Source organism: Amphiprion ocellaris, chromosome 16 (assembly GCF_022539595.1).
Source record: "Amphiprion ocellaris isolate individual 3 ecotype Okinawa chromosome 16, ASM2253959v1, whole genome shotgun sequence".
Lineage (NCBI taxonomy): Eukaryota > Metazoa > Chordata > Actinopteri > Pomacentridae > Amphiprion > Amphiprion ocellaris.
In genome coordinates this window covers 27,121,040-27,130,779 of record NC_072781.1, presented here as the reverse complement: position 1 = coordinate 27,130,779, position 9,740 = coordinate 27,121,040, and positions in this window count along the sequence as shown.

Sequence of the window (9,740 nt, the reverse complement as noted above, 5' to 3'; positions counted from 1 at the left end):
TCTTATCTCATCTTATCTTAAATTGTAATCACAGTGGATAAGTGGTTCATGACAAAAAGAGCAAGCATTGTTTATTGAGATGAACTGGCAATGTGGTTGTTAATCTAGTCAAGTAATACTTTATTTAGCAATTACACCTATACTTATACTTTAGGAGAAGAAAATGCAAACAATACTTTAGATTTTTGAAGGGGCTGCACAGTGTCCTTGAGGCATCTTATTCTCATGTAACATCAACTTAAGTGATTTAAGTGAAACGAGATTAGAAAGTTCATTGTTTAGCTTAATAAAAATGCATGCAGGTTGATTAAATTTATTCATGCCGTTTATACACTTTGTGACTTTTGTTGTCAAAAGTGCTCTACATGTCTGACTTGCATCTAAACAGACACTGACCTGGAACTTAAAAACATTCCTTCTGAGAAATGGATCATCTTCATCCCCACAGAGAAGGAGATGTGGCCAAAAATAGCCAGAGAATGGAAGACATGGGATGATGCTAAAGTCTATAAATAGATACGTGAGTCGATCTGCAGCCATGACTTTCAGAATCACAGTCTATTATTTTGAGAAGGTTGGAAGACTAAATAGCAGATTATCAAACAGTGGGCTCACATATTAGAACAGACATATTGTGTAACTCCATGATACACTCAGACACAAGCTGGAGGGAGAGTAAGTGCCAAAAAACACATCAAAACAGTGTGACTCAGTGATTTGAAATGTATCTCCCTCTGTTGTTGGATAAATTAGCAGATTGGACAGTGAATTGCTTAAATGTTGTTATTCAATGGGCAGTCCTGTCAGCATTTACATCAGAGTGTAGCCAAAAGAAAAATACCACTTTAAAAGACCAATATTTATATTGTTTTCCAGACAAATATGAGGTTGGAAACTTCTGACCTCCTACTTTAAGAGGTATTGTAGTGTCTATTCCTGAGCCTATATAGCCACTGTGGTGGCTGTACTGAAGCATGTGACTCGACACACATCCAAAAGAAAATAATGTCCACAGAAAAATGTTGTAAATGTAAGGCACTATTTATTGTAACATAAATTTCTTTGAAACAAAAAGGCTTAGGATGCTCAAGATAAACTTAGGATGAATGGGCTGCAGGCCTTGAATGTGAGTTGTGGTCAAAAGACTGTCTCTTTCTGGTAGGTCACACCTTCCTGGTAGTCTCCCTGGCTTTTATCCCCATCCTTCAGCCACTAGATGAAGTGAACTCAAGAAAAACAGAAATTAATAAAAGATAAACAATCATTCTGGCTCCTACAGGTATAATGAAGCAGCTCCCAAATGTGGAGCTGTGACTGCAAACAGAAGCAGATTCTCTGACAGCACTCAATGCAAGTCCAGTGAAGAAGTCATATCTATGGCTATGAGAGAGAGAGAGAGAGAGAGAGAGAGAGAGAGAGAGAGAGAGAGAGAGAGAGAATGACTGAGGAAATCTGACTTTCCATAAGTGAGTTGACTAATCCTGCAGCAAGCCTCGTGTGGGTAAACTAATGCCATATAATCCACACAAGTCCACATCAACACTGTACACTTGCAATTGGACAGCAGTAACATTAGTTGCTTTAGGATGTTATACAACACTGTGTCCAGAGTAAAAGCTTTCATATGTTCAACCAGATATCTTTTGACAAAAAGATGTCAAAATAAAATGCAGATCGGATTGCTTTATACTATGCAAATGCAGCATTCCGTATGTGACAACTACAGGCTTCTTCCCTGTTAACATGGCATTTGTTCCACTTTAATGAATGAATTTCCCCCCTTTTTTGTGCACTGTGTCATCATTTTGTCTGCCAACACAGGAAAGGAGGGGTTCCCGTGGTTCTACTGAAGATCTGTCAGTGGTTTAGAAACATCTCAAATAAGAAATGCATACAACTATCTTGTGACTTTCCATATAATTTGGTTCAGAGATTGGTCTTACCCAGAGGACAAATTACTAGTGATCCGCTTTGTTCTGTACTTCCCATACTTGTGTTCTCTGTACATTTGATGTGTTTATCACACATCTTCCAGCAATGCCCTCAACAGGGAGAAATGATGCTGGACATGAGGTGTCTGTTCCCTTCAAGTTCCAAACGTCTACTGAATAGGTAAGGGTTTTTTTGTCAACTTTTTTATTGATATATAGTGTATTCCTGATGGACTGTGTTCTATATTGCATATCTGCACTATAATGTCATGTATTACAATGTTTGGTTGCTTACAAGTATTGATTTACAGTATTGTCTTTGGATTAATTTTTGATCACTTTTCATTCCATTTGTTGTTCTTGTTGCTTTAAGTCATGTTCTGGCTTAGTTAAGGATGTTTAAAAGGCTTTTCAGTAAAGGATGAAGGTCCATCATGGGTGAAACCAGCAGATTTTACGAATTTTCCGATTTTTTCCCAGGAGTGGTAGATACAATGCATATTGCAACCTAAAAAATCTTTGTTTGAGCATTAACATTTTTTGACCTTATCAAATTTTTTGGTAAGTTATAGTTCAATTTTACATTTCAGTTTCTGCTTTGAATTCAAATTTGAATTTATTGTTCATTAGTTAAGTACCAACAACACTTATTTACATATGTAACAATAATATACATCTGTGTTAATGTGTCTTTTAATATGCTTTCAGATACCAATAGAGCTGCGTAGACTATTCTACTGATAGTAGAGCAGATAACTGCAAATTTTATGGTAGGCCATCTGGGCTCCCGGTCTAAGAACAAACAATACAACTTCATATATAACTTTGTTTTGTATATGGCACTACAAATTTGTCATACTGTGCAGAAGACATTTTTGACTGACGTTAATATGACCATATACTGACATTCCCAAAGTCCTGTCGTGTCTTGTGGGGGAACCAAATAAATAGGTAACCTGCACGTGGTACAGCCATTACTTTTCTCATTTATGTAGACATCACACATAAAAATCCTGGGGCTGTTTTGCAGTAGAATTTAAAAAAAAAGAGTTTCAGATGGACCTATTTTAGGGCTTGCCAGTTTGATGGACCATTGTACGCGGTGTGTATGCACGCCTCCCACCCAAACCACCACCCACACACAAAGCTGAATACATCAACATTGCATTCTTAGAGCACTTTTGTCCATAGAGCAAACTGTATTAGCAGGCGTCTCCCTTCAGGGCTGACACTGACTTCTCCTATTAGACTCCACTGTCCTCAAGAGGAGAGACACACACACACACACACACACACACACACACACACACACACACACACACACACACACACACACACACACACACACACACACACACACACACACACACACACACACACACACACACACACACACACACAAGCGCATGGCCCTGCATGTGCATCAGAGAGAGAGAAAACTGACTTGAAAAGGGAGCACAGAGACTAAAAAAGGGACAGAAATAGGCAGAGGGATCTTTCCAGGCATTCACAGTGCAGATTATTATTCCTAGTTTCATATGATGAAATCAGTGTAAGCATTTTTGACAGTTGATGCTCTGGACTGAGATGCCAGTCCCAGTGTGACACTCTGAAATGAGCATGTCACCTCTGATTTGGGCTGTTCCATACAAAACCACTTAGGATGTGTGTGTGTGTGAGAGAGACATATAGGAGTGAATCAGAGAGAATGACTTGCTTTGACTTCATTTGGATGCATCCGTACACACTCATGCACACCTACACACACCAGCCCTCCATACTCCTGCCAGCATTTAGTTTTTAACCACATCAGGTTTAATTATTGATGTCTTTCTACATATTGGAATTATTTCTAAAAAATTGTCAGAATCTGATAGCCTTGTCAAATACATTTTGATTCAGGGGTGTTAGTGTTATAGTTCCTAAAACTGACAACCCCATTTTCTCTAAATCACTACTTCCATTGTTGCTTCATTTTGATGCAAGAACAAATTCTTTGTTCTTGCAGGTTTGTGTCACAAAACATCTCAGATTCACTGCCAAATCAAGCCTGACAACTCATCATGTAAAATGCTGCTAATCTTCTTGGCAATAGTGCTTCTTGATTGATGGTAATCAAAATAACATCTCATAATTAATGTGGGAATGATTTATTGATCTTACAAAGCTTTATGCAATCATTTTAACCACATATAACATCAGATACGCATCTAAGCAGTGACTGGCTGAAGCCACTCTTTCTGTGTCTATAAAACACATTCTGTTTATCTAAATTATCCCTGACATGGAGATGAGATCTGTCAGGATCTGCAGTGGGAAGGAACCAAAAAAAACCCACGACCCTCTGACATAACCAGGCTCAGGGAAGGCAGCCATCTGTCTTGACCATTTGGGGTGTGAAAGCTTTAATTACACAGTTAAGAAATGCTAAATAAACTATTAAAAATAAACTATTAAAAAGATTTTATGGCTACAGAATTGGCAGTTTGAATGATTTTTGAAAAAAATTATTTATTTGAGGTATCATTGTATTATGACACTATGCGGATGAGCTTCTTCTCCTCTTCTGCAGACCTATTTAAATGGTCATTTCACCAAAATTAGTGTCAAATTAATTACTATCGGAAATTAATAATGTTGATAATCATATATCACCACCTATCTATAAATCCATACATTACAGAGTAAACTTAAGTCATCTTACAATACATTCTCACAAATTTCTCTTGTCTTTATTTGTTTAAATATTTGGTATTGAGGTAGTCTGAAAGTAAGGGAAGTAATCCAGTTTCATTACTTTAATGTTGTAGTACTTGGGTCAGGGTACTGACTACATTTTTAAAAGGAAATTTCAATTTTTTTCAAACAGCAATGGGCCTCTTCAACAAGGCCAGAGACCCCCAGTGACACTGCTGCTCTACACCCATCATAGACACTGACTCTGTATTACATTAACACACTGCTTTTAAATAGGATTATTATCTTTTTGCACATTTCAAGTCTCTTACCTCAGATACTACGTAACGTGTACATTTTCAGACAATTAATTTGGACCTTCCTGCACAGTAGAAGTATTTTTATTACTCTTTGTGATTTATAAAGCCCTGATTACTCTTGTTGCTAATGTGATTGTATGTAATTGCACTTCTTTTTTTATCTTGTGACATTTACTGCTTACCAACTGGTAACATTTTTCAAATCCATATATTAGTGTTTGTGGTTATGCACTAGAGCTGCACGGCGGCTCGGTTGTTAGCACCGTCGCGTCACAGCTGGAAGAGCCCCGCTTCCTGCCCCTGGGATCTTTCTGTGTGGAGTTTATCCCTGTGCAGCATGAGCTTTGACTGGGTTCTCCAGCTTCCTCCCACAGACATCCTGACCCTACAGAGGAGTAAGTGGTGCATAGATAATGGATGGATGAATGTTATGCACTAAATATAAAGTCCCTTGTATGTAAAAACCCATTCTGTTGTTTTCATCTTTAGAAAGATGAAACATGCATGTAAAAGAGTAGACAGGTAAGTAAGTCTTGATTAAGTATGAGCCATGTGGTCACACTCTTCTACCTTTATTTCAGCTTTTCATAAAGGTATAGAAATGGTTGCTGTGGTGACAGAGTGTATCCTTTGAGTAGATGAGGGTCCAACACTGATGTGCTGCTCTGGTTCAAGGTTCTCTGTATTCTCTTATGGAAAGCTGCCATTGAACAGTAGCTGAACAGTTCACAGAACCCTCTAGAGATGCTGTGGGTCTGAATCAGTGACTCATACTGAACATGATAGAAGAAGACAGCTCACACACTCAACGTGTTAACACTGATGACAGCTACAGTCAATGGGACGTAGCCCCTGGAACACAGCATGTAAAATCTGACAGACCTTTGTTTGGGGTTTCATTGCAGTATGTTTAATTATACATATTTAGAGCCAAAATATATATAACTGATAAACAAAACATTGCAGTGTCATTTTTTCCCCCCACTATCATGCAGCTCTGATCTGCTACAGCTATAATAATTCACATGCCCCCCTAGCTGATGTGACCTGTTCTGGGGTTAAAGGGTTTTACACATTAGGTTCAGTTGTGGTTCGAGAGAGGGATGAATTAGTAATAGATTTGAAAGGATTCATAAATGATGAAAAACAACAAACACATTTCTGATTGCTAAAGTCCAATTTGCCTCTCATACTTGTGCAAGAAATAAGAGACTCTTGCTTCCAGAAATAAGAGTTTGGATGCTTGAGTATTTTTTTCTTTTTGTTAATATCTCAAAGTGTAGTTCAATGCAGTTTCCTATACTGATATGCAATCTAACAAGTCCACCCTAAAACTTTAATACATTCCCCTGTGGACAGATGATGGACGTGTGTGGCTGAACACATTAACTTCTCCTACAGCACCACCTAGTGTTCCATATCAGGCATTACACTCCAGATGAGTCGTATTTTGTCTGCTGGAGATCCTTCTGTTGGCTCACAGCTCCTCTGTCTCACAGCCTCAGTTTCAGTTGTTAAAGCTTATAAGACATCCCATTTTAGCATTTGGCTTTTTGAATTAATTAATTTATTTTTACGAACATATTATAATATATTGTGGTTATACTGTATGGTATTGCATTGCATTTCATTATAATTACTGATAGTCAAACAAATTGAACATCCAATAATGAGTTCATTAAAATGGATGATTTTCCATGCATGCATTCCACAACTATCACAGTAGCTTCCTTTCCTTTGATAACCAAAGTCCTCCTGTGCAGGAACTAGGTAGGTGTCTTCCTCTGTGATTTTGCCTTCATAGCTCTGTAGTTAGCTGCCTTTCTATGATCCTGGGATTCACAGCATACAGTATGGAACAAAAGTGAGTACACGCCTGTGCAATGCCATTTCAATGTCAAATCATTACAAAATGGTATCAACTCTCAACAAATGCATTATTTCTAAGTTGACAAGGCCTTTGCGCCTTTGAGGCACAACTAAAAACCACCAAAAAATAGAGTATAAGAAATCAATGCATTGAATTTCCACATAATAATAATAATAATCCATTTTATTTGCATAGCGCTTTTCCAAACACTCAAAGGCACTATACATACAAAATCAGCAAACATTATAATAGAGGAGCACCATGAAACACATACATAATAGAATACATCCTATAAATCAGTCCGTATTATGTATTAAAAGCAGTTCTGAACAGGTTGTGTCTTGAGGAGTGATTTGAAAGTGGTCAGGTCGGTGCAGTCATGGATGTGTTGGGGTAAGAAGTTCCAGAGTGTGGGGGCAGATATGGAGAATGGGAGAATGCTCTGTGTGCCCAGGTTCAGTGCTTGGTTCTGAGCGGGGGGGAGAGAAGGTCTGCAGTAGAGGCATGCTTGCTTAGCCTTTGTAGAAGTGAGAGGAAGGCCGCTGCAGGATGTGGAGCTGTGATGATCTGCTGGATGAGTTGGTTCAGGAATGCAGAAAAAAAGAGGCACTTTAGCAGCTTTGCATTGCAAAAGTGTCCTGAAGTAAAAACACTAAGAGTCCAAGCGCATAATTATACAGAAAATATTTGCGCTGTTGTAGCATTACAGTTAACGTAAGAAGTCAAATATTAAGTAAAATATAGAAAAACAAAGCCCTAGTTTAAAGTTATTTGTTTTTTTAAGCCCAGTTTGAAGCCTTTGTTTTAGTTTAGCTTTTATGACAAAGCCCGTTTCAAAAATCCATTTTTTCTGGGCCAATCTTCTCTGTTCTTCGTTCTTTGTTGTGAAGAGCTGGTTCTGGTCTTAAGTCAAGTTGCATTCCAGTGACTTTCCCCTATATAGAAAGTTTTGGAGCCAAATTCACATTAGCATCTAATCAATCATGGATGTGTTTGTCCTGAGGAGTGGTGCTGAGCTTCACTGTCCAGCAGAGGTCAGAGGCCAACTACCGTTAGAACTTACTCTTAGTTCATTTCTTCAACATACAAATCCAATTGTTCAATATTTATGATGATCACAGATCTGAAATAGCACCGAATAAGTGATTAGAATGATACCAAACACAATATGTTTATCTCATATGGTTCCTGAGAAAATGATAAAAGGTGGAAACATAAGAATAAACTTACAAATTGTAGACTTTAGGCTACATAGAAGTAAACTTATAACATAACTAAACATATAAGCATATACATTTAATAAGAAGAAAAGTTAGACCTAAGAAATAAATATGCTCTGAGTAAAATGTACTTTTGCCTTTCTGACTGTGGTCTGTGACAGAGAGAAGGAGGGTGTTTGTGTCTCGTGGGTGCTTCTTCACAAACACTTCAGATTCAATGTGTGAGTCCAGATCATCACTCTAGTGATGCTGCATTTCCTTAATGGTCTGATTTATAAACTGTGCATTCCTGCATACTAAATTCTCCATGTTAGCTAGGGTGATCAGAAGGTCAGAAGGCCAATCCGCTTCTGCAGAGGTGTGGTTTTCCTCACAGTTACAGTCTACGCTGTAGATTTAGATTAGATTCTGGTGGAGGTCAGAGGCATCCTGTTGTCTGGAATAGAGCTGTGATCGGTCCAGATTTACAGCTTTGGGAAAGGATCTCTGGATTCTCTGTGTTGCTCTGGAATGTTCTGCTCCTCAGTCCGCTACATATATAAAAACGTATTCAGTGTGTCCTGTCTCTCTGTTAGTGATGTCTTTTAATGCACCATTTTTAAGAGCAGATTTTTGCATGTGGAATGGAAATTTCTTCATAATTCATACAAAAAGTAGACAGTAAAGTTGTTATCATTTTGAATTTATTATGTATCAGTCATAAGTGCATCGGTGCTTTAGAGTAGTAAACATCAAAATAATTTAAATTCCACTTATTTGCAATAAGTTTCCTGAGATAACACTTTTATCATACTGCTGATGCTGCTCATCTATCGATCCATTGACAACTTTCAGTCTTCCTCCTTCCTGTCTGAAAGTTAATAAGATTACATTAGCTTTGAAATTGTTTAGACTAGTTAGGTCCTAAATTACAAAGGTGTTACTAAAAACAACAACAAATTTTGTGTAAAAATATTAATCTAATCTGAATTTAAAAATTTTTTTCCCTTCCTCTCCTTCTGAATGATACTAAACGTTAGCATGTGATTACTCTTGACTGACATACAAGCTGAAGAAGAAAGAATGTAAACAATAAACAGCAGTATGTTCCCTAACCAGGTTAATGTTAAACTCTCTTTCAGGAACTCTGCTCCAACACACTGTCTGAACCTGAATGGAGGAACACCACATGCAATTTTAATAAGAAGCTTTAGACTTTATTTAGTCTATATTCAATTCTGACTTCACAGCAATAAGGCATTATGTTCATTTTACTCTTGTAGTTTGAAGTAAAGTTTTCTATGAAGGACTAGTACTTGTAGAAAAAAAATTTTTTTTTTAATTAAATAGACTCCATCAGTGTTTGTGTTACTTCATGAGAGGAGAGAAGAAACAGCATCAGATGAGTGCTTCCAACCCACAACAGGATCAGCTGTCACCCTGAGCAGTGGTCAGATCCCTCACAGATACAGCAGATGGCGCAACAGGACCAGGAGGCGTCAGGAGAGCGAGCGGCTGATGGATCGAGGAAACGGAGTCTGTCCTGTAGACGCACCTTCTCATCCTGGCTCTCCGGCTACGCACCTGCAGCCTCTCCTTGCAGTGCTCCTCTTCCTCCTCCTCCTCCTTCCGTCCTCCTCCCCGGCGGTCGGACAGCGGTGGTGCGCACTGAGCAGCCGGTAAGTGCGCAAAGCGGCCGACATGCACCTGGAGAGAAACCGCCCTGCCGAGCCGGCCAAGGGCT